Below are 16,745 nucleotides of genomic sequence, written 5' to 3' on the forward strand. Positions count from 1 at the left end.
CAGGAAGAGGAGGTACTCTGCCTTGACTCCGCCGATGTGTTGAAGACCCTGAGGAGAGTCAACCCCTGTAAGGCCCCTGGCCCCGACAACATTCCTGGGCGTGTGTTCAGGGAATGTGCAAGTCATCTGGCTGGGGTCATCACAGACATTTTTAACACCTCGCTGGGCCAAGCCACAGTGCCGGCGTGCTTTAAGACTGCCTCCATCATTCCGGTGCCGAAGAAACCTCAAATCACCTCATTTAATGATTACCGGCCTGTTGCACTGACTCCGGTTATGATGAAGTGCTTCGAAAGGCTGCTTAAAGGTCACATCGTTTCCAGACTCCCCCTATTATTTGACCCGTTCCAGTTTGCCGACCGGCAAAACCGCTCCACTCAGGACGCCATCTCCTCCGTTCTTCACCTGAGCCTGGCTCACCTGGAGGAGAAGAACACCCATGTGCGGAGGCTGTTCCTGGACTTCAGCTCAGCGTTTAACACCATCATCCCACAGCATCTGGTAGGAAAATTGGAACACCTGGGCTTCAACACCCCCCTTCGCAACTGGCTGCTAGACTTCCTCACCAACAGACCTCAGTCAGTCCGGGTCGGACAGAACACCTCTGATGTCATCACCCTCAGCACAGGCTCCCTTCAGGGCTGCGTCCTGAGCCCCCTGCTGTGCACCCTGATGACACACGACTGCGTCCTCAGGTTCACCACCAATCACATCGTGAAGTCAGCAGACGACACAACGGTGGTGGGGCTCATCAGAGACAACAACGACCTGGACTACAGAGAGGAGGTGGAGCAGCTGGTGGGCTGGTGCAGAGAAAACAGCCTGATCCTGAATGAGGAGAAGATGAAGGAGATCATCGTCGACTTCAGGAAAAAACAGCCTCACCACGCTCCACTGATCATCAACAGCTCAGCTGTGGAGGTGGTCAGCACCACCAAATTCCTGGGGGTCCACATCACAGAAGACCTCACCTGGACTATGAACACTACGGCACTGGTCAAGAGGGCACAGAAGCGCTTGTACTTCCTGCGGAGGATGAGGAGAGCCCACCTGCCCCCACCCATCATGAGGACGTTCTACAGGAGCACCATAGAGAGCATTCTGACAAGCTGTCTCTCTGTGTGGTGTGGAGGCTGCACCGCCTCCGATTGGAAGAACGTGAGGAGAGTGGTGAGGACAGCAGAGAGGATCATAGGGGCTCCTCTTCCCTCCATTCAGGACATTTCATCTCAGCGCTGCATGTCCCGTGCCCGTAACATCATCAATGACCCATCACACCCCCACCATGGACTGTTCTCCCTGCTGCCCTCTGGGAAGAGGTTTGCAGCATCCGCTGCAGGTCCACCAGGTTCTGCAACAGCTTTTTCCCTGCTGTCATCAGACTGTTGAACACTAGAACTGTTGAGCTCTAAACTGAACTCTGCATCACACATTCACAGAACTGTACTTTATGACACTACGGACCTCTATCTTGCACTATCTCGCACTACCAACTTTACTGAACTTGTATAAACCCTTTAAATAGAAGTTTAATACATGGTTTAGCATTCCTCTGCACACTCTTGAATACTGTTTTGCCTACTTGCACTATTGCATAATTATCACTGCTGCACTTTATACTTATATATATATATATAATATATATATATATATATATATATAGTATATATGTATATATATATATTTTCATAGGATATGTTACTTCTATTCAACTGCAATATCACTACTTTGTTGTAAGACGTATGCAACGGAATTTCGTTTTGTATGCACCATGTGCAGACAAGATGACAATAAAGTTTGTCTAAGTCTAAGTCATGGTCATGTCAGGTCAGCTGTCTGGAGAGAGAGAGAAGTCAGGACCTGCGGGCGGAGCACCACCGTGCCACCGCCGCCATGACGGAACTCAAAAGCAAACTCCATGAGGAGAAGCAGAAAGAGTTAGCCATTACCAGGGAGACATTACTGCGGCAGCATGAAATGGAGCTGATGAGAGTGATCAAAATCAAAGATGGAGAGATCCAGCGACTGAATGCCTTGGTCCTCAGCCTGAGGGACGGCTCCATGGACAAGGTGATCCGCTCTATCCGTGTCTGACTATCCGCACGCCACGTCGGGCTTCGATGCGGCCGCTACCGTATTGTGTAGCTTGTCCCCAGTAAGCGTCGCGGCGCTCCGTTGCGGTCTCAACGGCCCGGTGTGGCGCAATGTCTGCTCAGGTGAGGAGGGGGGGCGCTTTGCTGGCGGAGGTGGAGGAGACGCGGCGGTGTCGGGAGACCGAGCGGTGTCGCCTCCACCAGGAGCGCGGAAGAAGCCCTGGCAGCGGCCCAGCAGGCCTGGCAGTCCCGAGCGGCCGAGCTCTGATCGGCTCATCACCAGCATCGGGAGGAGCTGAGCCGAACCAAGAGAGACTGCGAGAGGGAGATCCGCCGACTGGTAGGACTGATCAGATGCGCGGTGCGTGGCTATGTTCCCAATTTCGTTGTATACCTGCAGTGCAATGACACCTAAGGCATTCTATTCTATTCTATTTCACAAGAAGAAAATGTCCGGTTGCTCGCTTCGCTTTTGTCACAGCAAAGGTGTTCTAGTCGATTCAAGAAAAAAATTGGCCGGTTGCTCTCTTTGTTTTTGTCACAATTCTGGCAAATGAGTTTGCCCGCCTGCCTGAGCGCTCCCCGTTTGTACATCCAGACGGATGAGATCAAGCTGAAAGACAGAGCGGTTAGTGTTTTGGATGAAGCCCTGGGGCCGGCCACGTCCACCGCCTTCAGCTGCAGACTCAGGCTGCCGAGCAGCAGATCGCTGCCCTGAGGGATTCCCAAAGGGCGGGCCTAAACTACCCTGGAAGTGGGGTCAACGCCGCTACTAGCAATCCTCTTCATTGCGTAAGCCACCTCATCACACACTTGCAGTACGCATGACTTAGTTCGTTGCTGGAGGAAGGTAGCACAAAAACAGTTTTGAACTTTGAACGAGTGCTTGTGTGTGTGTGTTGCGGGGCGTTTTCAGTCTCAGGAGGATCGGGACACGCGACGGTTTCATCTGAAAATCGCTGAGCTCAGCGCAGTCATCAGGAAACTGGAGGATCGAAACGCCCTGCTTTCTGAAGAGCGCAATGAACTGGTAATTTATTGACGGCACGCTTGAAGGTTTGCGCTACGTTTGATGCGCGCCATCCAGCGAGGCACCCATTGCGCTTGCTTATTAGTTGAGCGGCGCGGCGAGTCGGTTGCCTGGTAGATGTCTTTTATTGGGAGCCAAAGCCACGATTCCGTTCAAACCGATGCAAAAGGAATGGATACGTTCTGGCCCGCGTGTTGTGCGTCTTTCACATCCCGCACTTCATGCTTGCAGCTAAAGCGACTGAGAGAAACAGAAAGCCAGTTTCTGCCACTCCTGTACAAAAACAAACGCCTGAGCAGGAAGAATGAAGAACTCTCGCTGGTGCTGTGTCGCCTTGAAAACAAAGTGCGCTTTGTCACCCAGGAGAACGAGGAGATGGCAAGCTTGGTAAGTCGACGCGGACAACGGCGGGGTGCCAACAGAGTCCACTGCATTTGTGTTCCACAGAGAAGGCCTAGTTCGCTCAATGACCTGGACCGCGGTTGCGGCCAGCAGGACGGTGAAATGGAGTTCCTTCAAGTTGTGGAGCAGCGGCACATCATCGACGACTTGTCCAAGGTCTTCAGGCAGGCGACTCGGTGCACGTACGGCAGCGCCGCGCTCGCTCGCTGTCGCCAGGAAACCTTTTCCGTCCAAAGCTTGGCCGGCGGCCGCCATCCAAAAAATTGGCCCCTTAAATTCCGACCTTTCAAGCAGGAGCATTGTGCGCACGCGTTTGAACACGCTTTAGACTTGTTTTGCCGTTTTCAGCAGCTCAAAGCTCCCGTTTTGTCAGCGCCTTTGCCACTCGCTGTGCGCTGAAAACGACGGACTTGCCCGGCTGCTCAGCCCGTCAACCATGAGCCGCGAGCGCGGCGTCATTGTCCGTAGGCAGCTAGTGGCAAAATGCACCCTGTTAGAGTTGCGCTCGCTCCAACTTATTTTGCAAGAACCACACGGGAGACAAGTAAGTTCTTTTGGACACCTGCAGGTGGAGAGTCCATCCGTTGTACGAATGAAGTCTGACTCTCGGCTCCTGCACGAGCATTTTAATTAAGAGAAACAGGGTGGGTGTAAGAGTGGATTGAATAGAGGAAGCCCTTGACCTCTAGTCAAAACATAGCAAGGGGTGTTTTACGACTTTGTGTAGGAAGGGATAAGCGATAGGGATAAATAAGGGATAAATAATATTATTTATTACAGGTCGCAGTCAAAGTCAAAGCAACACAATGATACGATAAAGATAATCTGGAAAACCCTGACACACCCTGTAGTTGTCACTTTTGGAAAAGACGAGCGTCCCTCCAATCATCGCCGGTGACGTGTTTTTCAGGCTCTGGAGACAGGAGCTCATGTCAGAAATGTCATTGTGAGTCGCGTTTGTTTCTGCGCCGGAGCCGTTCGTTCCCTTTGCATCCAAAGAATCTCAAAGGCGGATTATTTGTGTCGACAGGAGAGAGATTTGCTGCTACGATACCGACGTCGAGAATCTCTGAGGAGGAACAAAGCGTGAGGTCCTGCAAGGTGAGTCTGTTTGTTTGCGGCTGCTTGGTGTTGCGCAAGATGAAATGGCCTTTTTCTCGCTATCGTTCCTCTCGTCGATTCATCGTGAGGTGTCGCTTCAGTTTGTTCAGAGAGATGTTTGCTTCCGCGCCCGCAGGTCATCGAAACATTTTACGGCTACGACGAAGACGTGTTGGTGGACTCGGACGGATCGTCCTTGTCTTTTCACACCGACAGAACCCCCGACACGGAACCCGAAGAGGTAGCCCGCCATTCCTGCCAGCGTATTGACACCAAACATTCCTCTTCAGCCTGGAATCGGACTCGTCTTTGCGTCGCGGGTGCTTTGTCGCCGGTCTGACTGATTCTGGTACTAGTGCTGTGTTGCATTGGTGTGTGCATGAAGAGGCGGAGCTTCGCTACCGCCAGCTGACGCAAGAATATCAAGCGCTGCAACGAGCCTACGCTCTGCTAGCCCAGACCAGCGAAAGGGGACTACGACGCCGAGAAGGAGATCAAGGTGGCGCCCCTTCCCGCAACCCCCGGCCGGGTCGCAGCCTCCCCGTTCTCACCCAGCCTCGGGTGTTCTCTGGTCTGAAAGGAGGAGGAGGAGCCTCCCTCCTCCTCCTTTCAGACCAGAGAAAAGCTGATGGTAGAAATGGGTCACTATCAAAGCAGAGTAGCAGATCTGGAGTCAGCGCTGAAGCAACAAGGACAGGTAAGCTCATCAATGAGCACACCTTTTTCTCAGACAAAATAGCTACATTCTTCAGTCACTCATCCGTCTGGCATTACTGGACCAACCCCCCCCCCCGAACGTGGCTGGGAAAATGCGGAGAAAAGCAAATGTCATTTTCCAGTCAACCAAAGAATTTGTGGATGAAAATGACACAACATTCCAAAGCTGTCCACGCGTTTGTCTCTTCTAGAATGTCAAGTGGGTGGAGGAGAAGCAGCTGCTGCGTCAGAGCAATCAGCAGTTGGCCGAAAAGGTGACGGAAAGAAAGGCGCTGGGCGGAGTCGCTTGGCGTCACACCTGTCGGGAAGCCCCGCAGATGAGGTCTGACTGTCTTTTCAGGTCAGGCGGATGGAGGCGGAAGAAGCGCGTCTGAAAGAGCACATCCAGGATATCCGAGACCAAAACGAACTGCTTGAGTTCCGCATCCTGGAGCTGGAGGTGGGAAGACTCGCACAAGCGTGTTGAGGCCAGAGATGTGACGGACGGACGGACGGACGGACGGACGGATGCATGCCTCTGCCTTTCAGGAGAGGGAGTGGCGCTCCCCCGTCTTGAAGTTTCTGCAAGTCCGTTTCCCAGACGGCCTCAGCCCTTTGCAGATCTACTGCGAGGCCGAGGGCGTGAGCGTACGTAAGGCGTCCCTCGCAACCCTAACCTTAACCCGAGGTCCCAGAACACCTTACATTGCTCCTTGCGCCTTTCCCCCGGACATCGTCATCAGTGATCTGATGAAGAAGCTGGACATCCTGGGCTATAACGCCGTAAGTGTATGTCGAACTCCTTATGTTCGCACTCCACGAGACTCGGCGGCTCAAATGTGACTTTTGGAAGGCTTTGCGCTGAAAGAAGCTTGTTGACGCTGTGCCTTTGGGCTCTTGCAGAATCTCACCAACGAGGAGCAGGTGGTCGTGATTCACGCCAGGACCCTTCTCACCCTAGCCGAGAAGGTAACGCGCACGTCCACGCACGCTCTCGCATTCTGCTTATGTGACAGCAGCCTTTCCTCAGTGGTTAGAATACATCAAAGTGACCAAGTCAGCACTTCAACAGAAGATGTTGGACATTGAAAGTGAGAAGGTAGACAGACACGCGACATCAGCCAAGGGGAACTCCGGCAATGTGCCCCAACAATTCTGACCTTGAGCTGTGCTAGGATATGTTCTGCAAGCAGAAGGGCTACCTGGATGAAGAGTTGGACTTCAGGAAGTGTTCCATGGACCAGGCTCATAAGGTAAGCCGCCCTCAAATCTCCCGCCGGACCACTGATGGACGAGGATTGCGGCCCAGAGGATCCTGGAGCTGGAGGCCATGTTGTACGAGGCGCTACCGCAGCGGGACTGCCCCGCCACGGACGGCGAAAAAGCCAGCCACGCTGGCGTGAATGACGTGCTGACGGCGGATCAGAGAGAAGAGCTTAGGAGCGCCGTGGACCAATGGAAGCGAGCCCTGATGTGCGAGTTGAGGGAGCGCGACGCTTGCATCCTCCAAGAGAGAATGGATCTGCTGCACAGCGCGCAACAGGTAAGGGCCCAAAGCCAGCCCGGCACTTACTTGCACGCTTACTGGCTTTTGAATGCCACTTTCCATTTGTCCGTCCTAGAGGAACAAAGAGCTGAAAGAATTCATCGAAGCTCAGAAGAGACAAATCAAACAATTGGAGGAGAAGTTTCTGTTTCTCTTTCTATTCTTCTCCTTGGCCTTCATTCTGTGGCCCTAACACCAGCTGGTGAGTGAGCTCCAGCGGCACCGCACTCGACACCTCCGATACACTGCCAGCCGGTCTCAGACGTTGGCAGACGCTCCGATGCCAACGTATACCCCCCGCCACGGTGACAGAGGCACCGCGTCACACCGGCGCTCATCCAATCAGAGGCAGGAAAAGCAAATTCACATGCAGGGCACTTTTGAACCAGAAGAGAGCGCCACAAAAAACGGTTGTTGCCCCAAACGCGCACTAAAAAGGGTCAGAATAACAGAGTCCCACTGGCCAGCCGGGCCACCCGTCCAGCTGTTTCTTCAGGGGGGAAAAAAATTGGAGTCACCGGTGAGTACATTTTGCATTTAGCTCTGCTTTTCTGCTTCTGTCTTACAAGTGTGTGGCATCCTGCGATCAAAGAGTCAGCCAACCCCCCAAAGCGGTTGACCTCAACGTCCCACCACCATGCCTACCAGAGCAGGTGACGTGATGCTTTGGACATCCTTCCGTCTCAGATGCCCAAAAGTACTCTTTGCCACATCTGCGGCAATACGGTGTCTTTCAAAGGTGCAAATAAATCCAGCGTGGGCGGAACACGCACGTCTTCGGTTTTTCCCGCTTTGTTTGTGTGACAGCTGTTGTGAAAATTTTATACAAATAAAGTTGTATAGTACAGGTTTGGCCAAGCCGCAACTCCCGAACCGCATGCGGCTCTTTTATGTTCATATCAACATTTGTGTGTGTGTGTGTGTGTGTGTGGGGGGGGGGGGGGGGTTGTGCGTGTTGGCTTCACTTGAGTTCAATTTGGTATTTTGGTCAAAAGCGCATGTGGTGAAATTCACAAAGTAGGATGGGCAAACACATTTCTTTAAACTATGAGTGTCAATTGGGCTCTCGAAATGGCAGGGAAAAGATGCACAGCAAAACGAAAATACGTAGATGAACACAGGACGTTTTAATCAGAGTGGGAAAGTTTCTATTTTTTGTTGAACGTGATGGCAAACCATTCTGCCTGATATGTCAGACCTCAGCGCATTTCAAGATTCAAATCTTCAGCGCCATGCACTTCAGCTCACTCCATGCTAACATTGATCAGGCGTCGAACCCGCATCATCATGCTTAAGAGGTGGCCATGCTAACCAGTGCGCCATTATGTCAACGCATAATAACTAAGTCTACTGGTCAAAACAGCGGTTACTATATGACGTCGCTACGTCGTGGTCACGTGACGCAGACAAGACGTCAATGGACGTGGGCAGAGGTTAACTTGTTAAAAGGGAGTAGGCAGAAGACATATTTAATTTATTTAAATCTATTTTGAGTGCACACCATTATGCCAATGCATAACAACTGTAAATCTACTAAACAAAACAGCGGTTGCTATATGACATCTGCCACGTCGTGGTCACGTGACATACGTGACGTCGATGGGCGTAACTTTCGCCGGAATTCAAATCCGCGGGGAGAGTTAACTTGTTTAAAAGAGAGTGGGCAGAAGAATTATTTAATTTATTTAAATCTATTTGGTGTGTGCGCCATTATGTCAATGCATAACAACTGTAAGTCTACTAAACAAAACAGCGGTTGCTATTTGACGTCTGCCACGTCGACGCCTACTTTACATCCCACCGATCACAGGACTCCTCGGCTGCATAACCGTGCCCCCTTCCCAACCAATCGGATTTGCTATACGCGAAAACGACGCCAATGGAAAGAGCTTCCGCCCAAATTTAAATCCGTGGGCGTGGCTCGCAGCAGGAAGTAGGAAAATGGCGGCGATGTTGACAAAGACACAGCGGATGGTAACATACGACTAACAAGAGAAATATTTTTATTTTCTGCTTGCAACTGGACCGTCCAGAGCGTACACGGTAAGTACAACTCATCGTTTTTAAAAAGAAGTACTTTTGTTGCCCTGAAAAGCGAGTGAGCGTGGCGTTTGTGGGGGACGTCGAATTTCGACGATTCTTTCTGGTCAACGGTTGTAAATGATTGTGTTGATTAAAAAAGAAAACTTGATGTAACTCTACTTTTAACTGCCGTTTCAGATAGATTTGGAATTGCATCACATCCAATTTTGCCTAGAGCGTACACGGTAAGTAACACTCGTTGTGTTTAAGGAGATTTACGTTTGTAATAGCAGAAGTGTAGCCGCGTTGCGTTGTACGTGTGAATGTTGGTCCGGGCGAAATGTTAATGTTTAATTTCATTCCTTTAGGTTCCACGGTGTTTGTTGGCTGCAAGTTTTCCACTGCAAGAAGAGGCTCATATCATTGACCAGGAGCGAGCTACAATGGTGAGTAGCCATAACATTTATGTTAAACACTTCCTATTTCATGTCTAACAGTACTTGATTTAACAAATAACCATAAATAAATACAGTGTGGGCACTGAAGTTAACATATGTGATTATACTGCCTAATCTGTCACCGAGTAGATTGTTGCAAAGTAATATAAGATCCAAAGTTGTAATTCAGAATAGTTTTCAAAAGAAGGCCATTAGAATTATATACAAGTCTGATTACCCCGAACAAGCTATTAATTAAATCACAAATTCTTCAATTCAAAGATTTGGTAGATTATCAGACAAATAATGTCTAACAGTAATTGATTTAACACATCACGATAAGTAGATTGAGTGTGGGCACTCTCAAGTTAACCTATGTGATTATACTGCCTAATCTGTTACAGAGTATGTTGTTGCCAAGTAATGTAGAATAGATCCAAAGTAGTAATCCAGAATAGTTTTGAAGAGGCCATTAGAATGATAAACAAATCTGATTACCTTGAACATAATAACAAGCTAAGTGTTTAATATGTCCTATGAAGTCAAAATTGGGCACCATCATGTGGTGAAATTTGGAATTGCATCACATCCAATTTTGCCTGGGAACAAACAGATTACATAAATCTTAGTTTTGAATAAGCCACTCCTTCTCAAAGAAGTAAACTCTGCCCATTTTGCGCAGTAGATGTTCTGTTAATATCTAGTATTTATACAAAGTCATAATTTAAATTGCTTTCAACCTTCATTCATCGGTTCAACCAACATTACTCGCTCTTCTTACCAACTTGTATTGATTTAACTAAGCGTTTAATACTTCCTATCAGGTCTCAAATCGAGATTTGGCAAAATACAATTTCAGCAAATCCAATTTTGCCAGGGAACAAAAATAGATTAAATAAACTAAATAAGTCCTCTTCCCATTAAATAAATCAGAAAAGTCTGTCTTGTAACCAGTCCTCTTCAAACAAGTAAAGTCTGCCCATTTTGTGCCGTAGATTTTGTGTCTATGCCTAGTATTTAAACAAAATCATAATTTAAACGACTTCTTTCCTTCATTCACTTTGGAAATTTGGAATTGCAGCAAATCGAATTTTGGCAGGGAACAAAAATAGATCAATTAAACTAAATAAGTCTTCTTCCCATTAAATAAATTAAAAAAGTCTGTCTTGTAACCAGTCCTTTTCAAACAAGTAAAGTCTGCCCATTTTGTGCCGTCGATTTTGTGTTAATGCCTAGTATTTATACAAAATCATAATTTAAAGGACTTCATTCCTTCATTCACTTTGGAAATTTGGAATTGCAGCACATCAAATTTTGCCTGGGAAGAAAAGTAGATTAAATAAATTTAATAAGTCTTACTACTTCCCATTAAATAAATTAAATACGTCTTACTTGTTCCCACTCCTTTTCAAAACAGTAGTTTAAAACGAGGGCCCTTCACTCAATCTTTAACCCCAACCCCGCACGTTGTGTTGTATCTGTGAATGTTGGTTGTGGCCAAATGATAGTTTTCTTTCATTCGTTTAGGTTCCAAGAAAACTTGATGTAACTCTACTTTTAACTGCCGTTTCAGATAAGCGGGTATTACGTCGCAGTCATGTGCCGTGGATATGACGTAATTGCCCGAACCTCCGCCAAAATTCAAATCTGTTGGCGCGATGGCCGTGAGCCACTGAGCAGCGACGATTATCAACAGAAATATCTTTATTTTCTGCTTGCAACTGGACCGTCTAGAGCGTACACGGTAAGTAACACTCATTGTGTTTAAGGAGATTTACGTTTGTAATAGCAGAAGTGTAGCCGCGTTGCGTTGTACGTGTGAAAATTGGTCGAGGCGAAATGTTAATGTTTAATTTCATTCCTTTAGGTTCCACGGTGTTTGTTGGCTGCAAGTTTTCCACTGCAAGAAGAGGCTCGTATCATTGACCAGGAGCGAGCTACAATGGTGAGTAGCCATAACATTTATGTTAAACACTTCCTATTTCATGTCTAACAGTACTTGATTTAACAAATAACCATAAATAAATACAGTGTGGGCACTGAAGTTAACATATGTGATTATACTGCCTAATCTGTCACGGAGTAGATTGTTGCAAAGTAATATAAGATCCAAAGTTGTAATTCAGAATAGTTTTCAAAAGAAGGCCATTAGAATTATATACAAGTCTGATTACCCTTAACATAACAACAAGCTATTAATTAAATCACAAATTCTTCAATTCAAAGATTTGGTAGATTATCAGACAAATAATGTCTAACAGTAATTGATTTAACACATCACGATAAGTAGATTGAGTGTGGGCACTCTCAAGTTAACAGATATGATTATACTGCCTAATCTGTTACAGAGTATGTTGTTGCCAAGTAATGTAGAATAGATCCAAAGTAGTAATCCAGAATAGTTTTGAAGAGGCCATTAGAATAATAAACAAATCTGATTACCTTGAACATAATAACAAGCTAAGTGTTTAATATGTCCTATGAAGTCAAAATTGGGCACCATCATGTGGTGAAATTTGGAATTGCATCACATCCAATTTTGCCTGGGAACAAACAGATTAAATAAATCTTAGTTTTGAATAAGCCACTCCTTCTCAAACAAGTAAACTCTGCCCATTTCGCGCAGTAGATGTTCTGTTAATATCTAGTATTTATACAAAGTCATAATTTAAATTGCTTTCAACCTTCATTCATCGGTTCAACCAACATTACTCGCTCTTATTACCAACTTGTATTGATTTAACTAAGCGTTTAATACTTCCTATCAGGTCTCAAGGCAAGATTTGGCAAAATACAATTTCAGCAAATCCAATTTTGCCAGGGAACAAAAATAGATTAAATAAACTAAATAAGTCTTCTTCCCATTAAATAAATCAGAAAAGTCTGTCTTGTAACCAGTCCTCTTCAAACAAGTAAAGTCTGCCCATTTTGTGCCGTAGATTTTGTGTCTATGCCTAGTATTTAAACAAAATCATAATTTAAACGACTTCTTTCCTTCATTCACTTTGGAAATTTGGAATTGCAGCAAATCGAATTTTGCCAGGGAACAAAAATAGATCAATTAAACTAAATAAGTCTTCTTCCCATTAAATAAATTAAAAAAGTCTGTCTTGTAACCAGTCCTTTTCAAACAAGTAAAGTCTGCCCATTTTGTGCCGTCGATTTTGTGTTAATGCCTAGTATTTATACAAAATCATAATTTAAAGGACTTCATTCCTTCATTCACTTTGGAAATTTGGAATTGCAGCACATCAAATTTTGCCTGGGAAGAAAAGTAGATTAAATAAATTTAATAAGTCTTACTACTTCCCATTAAATAAATTAAATACGTCTTACTTGTTCCCACTCCTTTACAAAAAAGTAGTTTAAAACGAGGTCCCTTCACTCAACCTTTAACCCTATTTATTCACCTTCTAGGCTAAGTGTTAAAGGCTAAGTGTTAAAGGCTAAGTGTTAAAGGCTAAGTGTTAGAGGCTAAGTGCCAGAGGCTAGGCGCCAGAGGCGAGTTTTTGTGGGCTGAAGTTTTAGTGGGGTTAGTGTGAATACAATCCAAAAGAATACAACAGAATACAATACAATAGAATATAATACATAGATTAAATTCAATAGCTCTTACTACTTCCCATTAAATAAATTAAATACGTCTTACTTGTTCCCAATCCTTTTCAAAAAAGTAGTTTAAAACGAGGGCCCTTCACTCAACCTTTAACCTCAACCCCGCACGTCACATTGTGTTGTATCTGTGAATGTTGGTTGTGGCCAAATGATAGTTTTCTTTCATTCGTTTAGGTTCCACGGTGTTTGTTGGCTATGTTTTCCACTGTCAGAAGGATGAAAATACAAAGTACAACGCTTGGACGTGGGCGAAGACGTCACCGGTGAGTCCTTCCTTCCTATTTATTTACCTTCTAGATGCTAGAGGCTAAGTGTTAGAGGCTAAGTGTTAGAGGCTAAGTGTTAAACACAATACGAACAACACAACGATACTGCACTGAACAACACGATACCGCACTGAGAAACACGATACCGCACTGAACAACACGATACCGCACTGAACAACACCATGCCGCACTGAACACCATGCCACACTGAACAACACCATCCCGCACTGAACAACACCATGCCGCACTAAACAACACCATGCCGCACTGAACAACACCATGCCTCACTGAACGACACCATGCCGCACTGAAAGACACCATGCCGCACTGAACGACACCATGCCGCACTGAAAGACACCATCCCGCACTGAACACCATGCCGCACTGAACAACACCATCCTGCACTGAACAACACCATCCCGCACTGAACAACACCATGCCGCACTGAACAACATTATGCCGCACTGAACATTATGCCGCACTGAACAACACCATGCCGCACTGAACAACACCATGCCGCACTGAACAACATTATGCCGCACTGAACAACACCATGCCGCACTGAACAACACCATGCCGCACTGAACAACACCATGCCGCACTGAACAACATTATGCCGCACTGAACAACACCATGCCGCACTGAACAACACCATCCTGCACTGAACAACACCATTCCGCATTGAACACCATGCCGCACTGAACAACACCATCCCGCACTGAACAACACCATCCCGCACTGAACAACACCATGCCGCACTGAACAACATTATGCCGCACTGAACAACATTATGCCGCACTGAACAACACCATGCCGCACTGAACAACACCATGCCGCACTGAACAACACCATGCCGCACTGAACAACATTATAACGCACTGAACAACACCATCCCGCACTGAACAACACCATGCCGCACTAAACAACATTATGCCGCACTGAACAACATTATGCCGAAATGAACAACACCATGCCGCACTGAACAACACCATGCCGCACTGAACAACACCATCCTGCACTGAACAACACCATCCCGCACTGAACAACACCATGCCGCACTGAACAACACCATGCCGCACTGAACAACACCATGCCGCAATGAACAACACCATCCCGCACTGAACAACATTATGCCGCACTGAACAACATTATGCCGCACTGAACAACACCATGCCGCACTGAACAACACCATGCCGCACTGAACAACACCATCCTGCACTGAACAACACCATCCCGCACTGAACACCATGCCGCACTGAACAACATTATGGCGCACTGAACAACATTATGCCGCACTGAACAACACCATGCCGCACTGAACAACACCATGCCGCACTGAACAACACCATGCCGCAATGAACAACACCATCCCGCACTGAACAACACCATGCCGCACTGAGCAACACCATGCCGCACTGAACAACACCATCCTGCACTGAACAACACCATGCCGCACTGAACAACACCATTCCGCACTGAACAACACCATGCCGCACTGAACAACATTACGCTGCACTGAACAACACCATGCCGCACTGAACAACACCATGCCGCACTGAACAACACCATGCCGCATTGAACAACACCATGCCGCATTGAACAACACCATGCCGCACTGAACAACACCATCCTGCACTGAACAACACCATGCCGCATTGAACAACACCATGCCGCACTGAACAACACCATCCTGCACTGAACAACACCATCCCGCACTGAACAACACCATCCCGCATTGAACAACACCATCCTGCACTGAACAACACCATGCCGCACTGAACAACACCATGCCGCACTGAACAACACCATTCCGCACTGAACAACACCATGCCGCACTGAACAACACCATCCTGCACTGAACAACACCATCCCGCACTGAACAACACCATGCCGCATTGAACAACACCATCCTGCACTGAACAACACCATCCTGCACTGAACAACACCATGCCGCACTGAACAACACCATGCCGCACTGAACAACACCATGCCGCACTGAACAACACCATGCCGCACTGAACAACATTATGCCGCACTGAACAACATTATGTCGCACTGAACAACACCATGCCGCACTGAACAACACCATGCCGCACTGAACAACATTATGCCGCACTGAAAAACACCATGCCGCACTGAACAACACCATCCCGCACTGAACAACACCATGCCGCATTGAACAACACCATGCCGCACTGAACAACACCATGCTGCACTGAACAACATTATGCTGCACTGAACAACACGATCCTGCATTGAACAACACCATGCCGCACTGAACAACACCATTCCGCACTGAACAACACCATGCCGCACTGAACAACACCATGCCGCACTGAACAACACCATGCCGCACTGAACAACACCATGCCGCACTGAACAACATTATGCCGCACTGAACAACACCATGCCGCACTGAACAACACCATCCCGCACTGAACAACACCATGCCGCATTGAACAACACCATGCCGCACTGAACAACACCATCCTGCACTGAACAACACCATCCCGCACTAAACAACACCATGCCGCACTGAACAACATTATGGCGCACTGGACAACATTATGCCGCACTGAACAACACCATGCCGCACTGAACAACACCATGCCGCACTGAACAACACCATGCCGCACTGAACAACACCATGCCGCACTGAACAACATTATGCCGCACTGAACAACACCATGCCGCACTGAACAACACCATGCCGCACTGAACAACACGATCCCGCATTGAACAACACCATCCTGCACTGAACAACACCATGCCGCACTGAACAACACCATGCCGCACTGAACAACACCATTCCGCACTGAACAACACCATGCCGCACTGAACGACACCATCCTGCACTGAACAACACCATCCCGCACTGAACAACACCATGCCGCATTAAACAACACCATGCCGCACTGAACAACACCATCCTGCACTGAACAACACCATGCCGCACTGAACAACACCATGCCGCACTGAACAACACCATGCCGCACTGAACAACATTATGCCGCACTGAACAACATTATGCCGCACTAAACAACATTATGTCGCACTGAACAACACCATGCCGCACTGAACAACACCATGCTGCACTGAACAACATTATGCCGCACTGAACAACACGATCCCGCATTGAACAACACCATCCCGCAGTGAACAACACCATGCCGCATTGAACAACACCATGCCGCACTGAACAACACCATGCTGCACTGAACAACATTATGCTGCACTGAACAACACGATCCTGCATTGAACAACACCATGCCGCACTGAACAACACCATCCTGCACTGAACAACACCATGCCGCACTGAACAACACCATGCCGCACTGAACAACATTATGCCGCACTGAAAAACACCATGCCGCACTGAACAACACCATCCCGCACTGAACAACACCATGCCGCATTGAACAACACCATGCCGCACTGAACAACACCATGCTGCACTGAACAACATTATGCTGCACTGAACAACACGATCCTGCATTGAACAACACCATGCCGCACTGAACAACACCATCCTGCACT

General features: G+C 47.5%; 1 long non-coding RNA gene across 1 annotated transcript; it reads left to right on the forward strand.

The window, feature by feature from the left end:
- Positions 1–5,252: 5,252 nt before the first annotated feature.
- On the forward strand, positions 5,253–6,099 carry LOC148378476 (uncharacterized). The gene is made up of 3 exons (XR_015855856.1): positions 5,253–5,597; positions 5,684–5,782; positions 5,872–6,099. It is a non-coding gene; the product is annotated as an uncharacterized LOC148378476 (long non-coding RNA).
- Positions 6,100–16,745: the final 10,646 nt, after the last annotated feature.

Source organism: Syngnathus floridae, unplaced genomic scaffold (assembly GCF_059516105.1).
Source record: "Syngnathus floridae isolate MCC-2025c unplaced genomic scaffold, RoL_Sflo_1.0 HiC_scaffold_42, whole genome shotgun sequence".
NCBI classification, from domain to species: Eukaryota; Metazoa; Chordata; class Actinopteri; order Syngnathiformes; family Syngnathidae; genus Syngnathus; species Syngnathus floridae.